Consider the following 10,227-nt stretch of genomic DNA (forward strand, 5'->3'; position numbering starts at 1 on the left):
CCCCTCCCGCCTCCTACTCGGCGAAAGTCGCGCGACTATTGTTTACATTCCTTCGTTATCTCTTAGTAGTAAACGGCCATGCGTCGCGTTAAGGCATCTATATCCGCGCTTTCGTGTTATAACGCGTTATAACGTTTCACCTGAATTACTGAAAATATAATCGGTTAATTACAAGTTATAACACTTTTTCTCTATGAGTTCCGTGATGCATCTTATATCTAACAGGGAGATTTGTTCTTTGGTAATTCTTAAGATATATGTTTTTTCACGAAACGTTTTTGAATATGAAATATATTGTAAGACTCATCTGGAGAAATATTGTTGCACTTAGGCTGCGTTCGCTTTGGGCGTTTACGCGCTATAAGCATCATTCTATCTTTATCGCTCATTACACACGGAAAGAAGATAGAATGACGCTTATAGCGCATAAGCTCCCCAAGCGAACGCAACCTAAATCAGTTGGTACTCATGCAAAGTGCATGAGTTATTTGTTTGTTGGCTACCGGTACAGCTTTGTGATTCGTTGAGCGACAAGGATCGCGCGATGTTGCCGATATATCATTGGCTGATCTATCGGATGCGTTTGATAGCGAGTCTACTTTCTAGTTAGAGTTTAGTAACATGGCGCTACGAGCATCGGCATTCCCGAGATCGCCACTCCTATTGTCTCGTCTTTTATTCGTGTCACAAGTGTATCCTGCGCGACGGGAATATGAGAATTTACGAGCTTAGCGTGTCGGACGATCAGAGGACTACGAGTACGTAAGAATAAACTATTCGTGAAAGAGGTTATGAGACGTCGTGACGACTCTCGCGAGCTAACGTGAAAATGCCATGATGTCCTTTTGCATCTCTTTCGTTTAAAAGAGAGGTGTCGCGCGCGCTGCACGTCGGGAACGCCGAAATTCAGTGAGAATCCGAGTAATGACAATAAATGTAGTGATAAGCTGGACGATTGGACATCTTATGGCTCGAAGGTCGACGCAGAGTTGTCGTCGTTGTCGCGTCGTTTCTCTGGTTGAAATTTGTATCGGGGTTAGGAATATCGAAGGTGCCGAATTTGCGCTCTCCCCGTCCGCGACTAACCATTCTCCAAACATTGCCTCACTCGTGTTGTGGCGACCGGCTATTAACATGAAAAATGTCTCGCGTTTGTCTTGTTTCTTTCTCTTTCTCTCTCGTGTTAACAGTGACGCGACGTGAATATTGGGAGTGTCGAAATTCAGTACGTCGAGCGATTGGAGGACTTCGAATACGTAAAAGTAAGCTATTCATGAAAAATTGAAAATCGCGACGCGGCGGCGATCTCGGAAACTAACGTGAAGTTGCCTTGGCGTCCTTTCGCATTTCTCTCGTTTAAAGAAGAGATATCGCTGCACGTCGGGAACACCAAAATTCAGTAAGAGTGCAATGGCAGTGCGTGACAATAAGCTGGACCCAGATTGACATCCTGACGACTTGAAGGTGGACGCAAAGTCGTCGTGGCGTTCGCTTCGTTTCTTTCTCTCGTACTAACGTATATTGTGCGCGACGTGAATATCGGGAGTGCCGAATAATTACGTCGAGCGGTCGAAGGGCTTCAAGTACGTAGCAGTAAGTTATTCTCGAAAGGTTATGAGATTCGCGTCGCGGTGATAATTCTCACAAGCTGGCGTGAAGTTGCCATGGCTTTCTCTTGTTTCTTACTCGTTTAAAGCAGACATACCGTGCACAGTGCATGCCTGGAGTGCCGAATTCAGGAATAGTCGGGTCGAGTAGAGAAGTGCGCGACGATAAACTACATGATTCGCGTCGGAGACCGACGTAAAATCGCCAGATCGTGTCGTCCTCGTTTTTCACGCGTGCTAAAATACACTTTGCGCGCGAAGTAAATATTGCGCGAGTATTGAATTCAGTATTGAACGATTGGTGATATTGTAAATTCGTGATGGGAAAGTGTTTTGAAAACACTGCAGTGCAATGATATTCACGTTGCGATGAGTAACGTCGGTCAAGGATGCTAAGTCGTTCCCGCGTTCAATTGGATATCTTGCGTCGTCGACGTCATTATCACGGAGCTTTAGAACGAGGCATCGAGTAGTCATCAATTTATACTAAGGATAATGAACGTAATATGTCCGTTTATGATATTTAAATTGCCAGGAATATTTCTAGCAATTTATTTTATTTTAACGAAAGAGTTTAGGTTTGAGTAAATATGTTATTAGTACCGTTATTGGTGTATGTATGTGAAAGTAACGTGTTAATATTTAAATTGCTAGCAATATTTGCATTTGCGAATTTATAAACATGCCAATTCGCGTAACCATATTATATTGAGAGAAAAACATCTAAAAAATAGAAATATTTTTTGCGCACGATGGATACTAATAACATATTTACTTGTATTAATATATATATACTTTTTTTTACATCGAGAAAATATTTCTTTTAAATAGAAAAAAAAAATATTTTTCTAAAAGCTTTACTTTTTGCGAAAACAATATATTATTTTATCGAAACACAAAGAAATTTAGATTTAAATATGTTATTAGCATCGTTATGAACGATGAAAATTTGCTTATGATATTTAAATTGCCAGGAATATTTGTGTTCACGCATTTATGAATCTGCCAATTCGCGTAACCGTATTACACTGAGATAAAAATTCCTAGAAAGTTATAAATATTTATTCCATAGATACTAATAATTTTTACTTGTACTAATATACTATACGTTGAGAAAAAATACTTGAAAATTTATTTGTGAGATAAAGTTTACTCGCAAAATTAAACTTTATTTAAACTTTAAGAAATAAATTTTATATCTCATAAATAAATTTCCAAATATTTTTCTCAATACATATTTTTACACTAGGAAAAAAATTTCTGAAGAAATATGTGAAAAATATATGAAAAAATATATTTTCCTAAAACACCTATTGGTTTTTGTGAAAGCAATTGTTTATCCTACTTTAACAAAAGAATTTAAATTTGAACAAATATGTTACTACGATGTCCATTGAATAAATATTTTTTTATTTTTCGGATATTTTTTCTCTTAATGTAGAAGAGTATGCGCAGGTCGGAATATTTAAGGCGATCGTTGTTATTGTAAAAAAATATTTGTGCTTATTTACGTATTTACTATTTCTCCATATGTTATGCGCTCTCTCACGACACAATAGCTTACATTCATTCGCTGAAATATCGATACAAATTTCCTCAGTATGCATATTCTTATTCTTACGTTCCATTGCACTTTGGCTTTAAAAGTCGCTCGAGCGGAGAACGTGGGCGTAAAATACAATATTCGGGCTTGTTCGGGATCATGTAATGCAATCTGGGTGTAAATCGCGACGGCGCGCTACACAGAAATGCGAACGGGGCCGCTGTCTGCTGCTTGACGCTGCAGTTCACGTATGTAGAGCAAGTGGCAGCGTTCCAAATCTCGCGAGTTCGTGAGATAAACATTTCCTTCAGGATAACCGCTTCCAGTAGCCCGGGTGTACGGGCGCCTGGTGATTCCTCATATAAGTATCGGTCCAATTGCAAACGTTTCACGACTGCTTTCTGCCCCGATAACTGGCAGACACGTTTAAAGTGAACAGAGTCGTCACTTGAAGAATTTCTCTTTGATTCAAGATTCGATTTCTCCTTATCGCTAGATATTTAGACTCGAAAAATTCGAGACGACTCTTGTTACGTCTGACAATTAAATTCTCGAATGAACTGCCACTCGAGGATAACATGGGTTCGAACATTTATTGAATTATACCTTAATGAAACGATATCTGAGAGGTGGAGTATGCAGAATAGACGAGATCAATATTCAATGGAAATTTGACATTCGATGCCCGTTAAACCGGTTCTCGTTCAAATATTGACACATGGTACGCGATTGAAAATAAAACTTGCATGAATCATTTATCGGATAAATTATTACCGGAAATATTTGCGACAAAGAATTGTGGGACGAGGGGACACCGACGGAGAAGTAGGAAGTAGGAAATACTAAATTTTAATAGTAAATTTCGCAATTTATTTCGATACAATTTCGAGTGTAGGTGGTAACTTACGAGTCGTATTCCAAACTGCAGACAGGCTTTCGAGAGCTTCGCGGGCACTAATCGCGCGAAGTGATCGTAATCGGTAAACTTTTTGAACGATCCTCGTCCCTCGCCGAACGGCCGAGTGATTCGACGTACGTGGGAACGAACGGCTCGCGCGACTAATGGAATTATACGATGACGGTCCTCGAACGATCTCGTGCAGTGGACTTAGGAGCTTGCGAGGCGCGTCTCACAGTTCCTAAGTTTTCCCTCATGTCAGTCGTTTTGACGTCTCGATAACGAAATCTGTGATCGCACATCAAAGTCGTAGCCGCTAGAAAGTGAATAAAAACGTTTCTTGAGTAAAGCCGTACGAATCTCGATAACTCAAAATCTCACCCATATAAGTATATTAATATAAATTAATATTAATATAATTAATACAAATTAATTAATATATTAATATAATTAATATTAATATAATTAATATAAAGTAACTTATATAATTTACATAATAGTATATTAATTTAATTAATATAAAATCGTTATTAATATACTAATGTAAAATTTATAAATTATTAATAAAAATATTAATACAAATTTAAAAAAATAATATGGATATTAATAATGACTTTGTGCGAACACGGCTGTTTATTGTTAATTACTTTTAATATAAAATAATTTAGCGGAAAAAGTTCTCTCTTTCTCCTTCTTTCTATTATATAACTGATTATACATTATTTTTTCTCTCTTTAGAATACTGCACACAAAATTGTATCTACATTGATAGCAAAAAATACCTAAAAAAGTATTTATTCAGTGGGTAGTAGTAACATATTTTAATACAAATTCTTCTATTTAAATAGAATAAACAATTGCTTTCATAAAAAACCAAGATTCTAAGAAAATGTATATTTTTTTTCTGAGAAATATTTTATATTGATGTTTAGCAAATATGTTATTAGTAACCCAGCGAATAAGTATTCTTTATTTCTTATATTTTCTTCTCTCGGTGTATTTTTAGTAGAATTTTCTTATGTGTTGCCCCAAGAGAATTCTAAAACCAAAAAGAAAATATAAAAACACACTGAGAAAAAAATGGTTGATCGAATCAAAATTATAATTATGTTTGGCTCCAACCATTCTTTTGTAGTAAACTGAGAGTAGTAACATACATATAAGGTTATTATCACTAACATTATAATAAAATTTAATAAAAAGAAAATTATTTTCTTGACCATAATTTGTAGTAATTATTTCCTTACGCGAGATAGTTGCAAATGCCAAACTTTTTTCTTCAGTGCAATATTATTTTTTTCATTAAAATAGAAATACTCCTCAGTAAAGTTTTTACTTAGAATATGGAATTACAGGAAATAGCACCTTGCAAGTGTTCTTTCTTTGTAATATTAGAATATTTTCTTCTTGATTTTAGAAGAATTCTTTTGATGTCATAACATAGAGTATTCTATATAAGAATTAAAGTTGATGTTATATTTTTTGAACGCATACTTTCAAAGTAGGAGAGAAGAAAAGGAAGTTATATTTAATGTGAGATATCTTTGTGTGTGAGAATGTGTATTTGATACGACATGACATAGGACTGTTGAGTGGGTATCGAAGTATCACTTACGTTTCTAATAGTGTAACATTAGGGAGAGCGCTGGGGTGACTGATATAACACTCGGCTCGAAAATTCACACCTCTTGTAAGGGCCGGGGTTTCGTTACCGGCTTGACCGGCATTATCTGGGACACGCATCTCCCGTGCTAATGCAACACAACGCCGATGCGACGCGATATATCGGTCGAGTAAAAATATACGAGCGCTCTAATGGGCGCCGGTCGTAGCGAGGTCTAGCAGGGGTGAGAAACCGGAAGGTGTTCGCATACGGCGCCGCGTCGCGTCGCCTCGCGTCCGGTACGGTCGGGCCTGTGCTCTCTCCGTCCTTTCTCGAAGGGGACGTTGATGAGAGAACCGAATGAAAGTCCGGCGAGGGAAAAAGGGGGACAAGGTCTTGTCGAACCGGGCATCGACGTAGAAGAAGAGCGCGATTTGTCTTTGTTAAATTACGCCGCATTAATTACGTTACGAGAACATCGGTCCGGCTTAATGCTGCAATTCTAAGCAGAATCGTAAGTCTCGTAACTTGTTCTCGTAAAATTCGTCAGAACTTATGATAAATTTACAACTCTATGCAATATCATATGTCGTACAATCACTTATATCGTAAATTACATGAAATCATAGATATTTACGAGTAATTGTACGACATATGATATTGCATAGATTTGTAAATCTACTCACGAGACTTACGATTCTGTTTAGAATTGCAGCATTAATCCCGTTCTGTTGTTTTTCTGCGAACAAAATAATGCCTAGCAAAACGGAATCTCACTCGCGCTAATTAATTTTGTTCTTTGATCTTTTATTGCTGCAAAGAAATATTCGAAAAAATCATTTAACCTCTTGTTGACAAAGAAATATGCTACCGTAAGGTTTGCAATTTGGTATCTTCGCAGCAAACCGTAGAACAGTGTTTCCGAAGGTAGCCCTAAGCTCAGTGTAACCGCAGCAGCGCAGACATCGCACTTGTGGTGTACTCGAATGAATCGAATCGAAGCCTCGGCCTCCCTCTTCCCGACCTTCGTGGGATGTAATTAACGATTTAGCAGATTACATTTAGGAATAACGTTTCGGGGATTACTGCAGTAATAACTCTCGTTCGAACGTTCAACGCGATAATGTACTATACACAGCGCATCAATTACTGGATTACTTAATAATGAACTAGAGCTCAAATTACCTTAAGTTACCGGTTATCTATTGGGGATCATTAATTCGTAAATTAGTAGAATTTTCTCAAGTAATTACGTGTGCTCAATTATTATTTTGTTAGTTCGAAAAAATTTCTCACGAAGCGAGAGAAAGTTTTTTGTCGACCTTTTTGTCGTATTAGTCATGCTACGGAACAAAATTCTAAAAAACACATTCCTATTCCGTATAATTTAAAAACTGTCCCATTGAGTTCTCTTTGCTCTAATACGGTTGGAGGACACGTTGGCTTTTCATCGCAGGTCTGACGAGAAAATCGCTGGCGCAACTAGGCCATAAACGAGCTTCCAAATTTTCGAATACAGGTCCGTTATTCTTACCTGCCGTGCCACCCATGTATTTTTAGCCCGGTCAGTCGACATAATCTCGTGTTGAGGAAAAGCTGGGAAAAAAACGACAATGCTCCCCTAACCAAGGTCGATTGACCAAATGCGACGTTCCTTTAGGCGCGGCAACATCACAAACGTCTTAGACTTGTTCGAGATTTCATAAATGCTGGATCATGCTTTTATAATAAGCCTGTTAACATCTCCAATTTTTTGCCCAAAGCCAGACGTGCAGACGCGTTTGGCGCGCAAATGTGATCGATGACAGCGTGACAGCTCTCCCGGGGACTTGCGAAATTTGTTTGCGGGATACGACGTAATGAATTGATAGAGTGCTCACGATGCGCATCTCTACGCGGACTGTATGGAACATTTGTAACTTAACGTGTTGTCACGTTGGAAATAAAAAGTCGATGTTTTTAACAAATGAAAAGCGAGTTTTGTGCGTATTTCGATGGAAAAATTGTTAATTGCAAATCGAAATTAAATCTTATCCGAGTGAGAGAGGGAATAAAATTGGCAGATTACTTTTTCTATTAATTTCACATTTGTTGAGCAGTATTGCAAGCAGAGAAATTCTCAGTTTTGCCATTATTGCTAAGAAATGTTTGCAAGTTACACAAGCTCCCTTTCGTTCCTAAATTTAGCTGATATTTTGTGTCGCAGAGTATAACAGTAAACGCAATTTATATCGACGTTTCTTTTGTCGAGCATTAAAACGGCGAAGAATTCCACGAGATGAAATAACTACAATAAATCGTTATTTTTACGATGAATATGATCGTGACTCGCGCGCAGGAGATCAGGTTTTCGGGCTCCCCTCCGGACACATGTTCGTTTTGCATCGTCGCATTTGAAGCGCGTGCGAGCTCGGCAGTCGGTCCCCGAGCATTTGCGCCAATACTTATTTGCGGCTTATGAAAATTTTAAGCCCCATAAATCACGTGTTATGGAACAGATGTAAATTACGATTATTACTGGTTTTACTGCGCGTGCGAGAGCGCGTCTCACGGTAATCCGGCGCTGTTGCGTCGTAAAAGCGAAAGTAGGAAATTACAGTAAGCAGAAGTTTTACAGTTGGTCGATTTGTGGTGACTTTGAATTTTGTGCGTAGGACCCAAAGACACCTTGGGGCGGCAAAGACGATCCCGCAGATGCATTCGCAGAGGACGACCCGTTGCGCCGACTGCGATAAAAAGGTAAGTTTCATCGAATTATTTTATTGACAGTACGTCAAACGTGAATGAGCACCCATAAATATTGGTGTGCTGTTCTTATTATCAATTACACGGCCCACGACTCACCTGTCACGGCATAAATAAGGACTTTATCGCCTTAATAATTAATAGTAATTTATAATCGATAAAAGCGCTCCGGTTGGAACTGAAACGTTTATCTTGGACATCGTGATTGTAGCTAAATTTCTAAAATCGATAAACCAATACTTCATAGCGTTATTAGTTTACTGTATATGCGATAGATTGATACTAATCGTGGTATTTATCGCTGATTATCGTGTGCTTAATGTCTCACTTCATATGATAATCGTGTAAGTGGAATTGTCAAATCGTTTTATTACTTGTAATTGTACATTTTCCTGTTGTCGGGAATGTTTAAATATTTCAACGGTAAGAAAATATCTGTGTCGAATGAATTGGCACTTTGATGTGTGCTAGATAACGTTTAATTTCGAAAATTATTTAGTATCTCTATTACATGTATGCCTTCCTCGTAACGATAAGTAATTTAACGTGTCGGCTTGATTAACGCGACATAGTGTAGCATTAATAACAGCACTTGCGATAATGTAGAATTAATGACGTCGGGGATGAAATTAGAATCGATGTTATATAGATCGATTCATCATGTAATATTGAACAAATCGCGCATATCAAGATCAAGACATACAAACGAGTAAAAATCACTTCTGTTATTAATCGATTCTTTACTTTATATTCACAAGAATGAAAATGAATATTCGCAATAATGAAAATGTAATCTTTTCCCGCGTATCGACCTTTATTGCAATACATTTCCAAGAGTTGTTAAAGGCAAGTACCCATATTGTCTACCGGGAAACTTAATCTTCAGCTGCCGCTGCTTCCAGGCGAATGAGGTTTCATTAAAAAAATCCAATTTTCAAGAGCGAGTACGCTCAAGCCAAGGGGCAAGAATTAAATTCCGCGTGTTTCTTTTTTTGCTTGCGGCAGCGCGAAATTTGATGGGCACTCTGTAGGAGACCCTTCCTCCTTCGCCCCCAATACGGATAGCGTCCTAGAGTGCGTAAAGAGGCTGATATTAAAGCGGGAAGATATATAAGTAATAGAGAAAGGCGGTTAAATCATAGAGAGAAAAAAATTTTCACGCTCGCAATTAAATATTTTACTGATACATTCATTTTTAAGTGTGACGTGTGCTAGTAAAATAAAATTCCTTTCTTCTCTTCTCTCGGGTCGCGTTATTTTCCAAATATACCGTTTTTAACGTAATAAAATTTTAGGATATTTTTCACTCGTAAATCTACATGTCGCTTCCCTAGTTAGTATGATGATGGTTTAAGAGCCGCCGCGAATTGATATTCGGTTGAAATGTAACCGACGCTCTATTAGCTGGACATAATATACTCACTAAAGCGATATAACGCGAAGCATTTCAATTCTGTCGATGTCGCCGCTGATACAATCGTGTGTGAAGCGGATATTGAAAATACTAAAGCGCGTGTGACGGCGCACAATGACTGTGAGAAATGACGCCTGCACGAGCTACTTGGCGACACTCGTGATCGTGACGACATTAGCTCTCATAGGGCGCGCGGCAGCTCAAAGTAAGGGGATCTATTAGGACCTTAACTTAGTTTCCGCCCGCAAATGTTAGATGGCAATGCAAACAGTTCTAGTAGTCATTACTAACGAAACAGGTAGTTTGTGATTAATTTCGACATTTCTCGATAACATTCAGTCAGCATACACAATTATTTTCCTAAACAACAATTTCTTTTGCTTTGTGAAAAATGGAACGCGATAAAGTGTTTTTTCG

At 38.1% G+C, this 10,227-nt stretch overlaps 1 protein-coding gene across 2 annotated transcripts in view; it reads left to right on the top strand.

The window, feature by feature from the left end:
- Nucleotides 1-113: 113 nt before the first annotated feature.
- Nucleotides 114-10,227, top strand: part of LOC116851660 (MOXD1 homolog 2) — a 291,701-nt gene continuing 281,587 nt past the window's right edge. Inside the window, exons 1-2 of one of the 2 annotated variants that reach the window (XM_032831308.1) lie at nt 114-241; nt 8,306-8,390. The gene's annotated coding sequence lies outside the window, so the exon portion shown is untranslated. Of the gene's footprint in view, nt 242-630; nt 759-8,305; nt 8,391-10,227 lie in introns of those variants that run through there. The other variant, XM_032831309.1, reaches the window with a different exon arrangement.

Source organism: Odontomachus brunneus, unplaced genomic scaffold, assembly GCF_010583005.1.
Source record: "Odontomachus brunneus isolate Ranch 3 - 2012 unplaced genomic scaffold, Obru_v1 Obru_scaffold_184, whole genome shotgun sequence".
Taxonomy (NCBI): Eukaryota; Metazoa; Arthropoda; class Insecta; order Hymenoptera; family Formicidae; genus Odontomachus; species Odontomachus brunneus.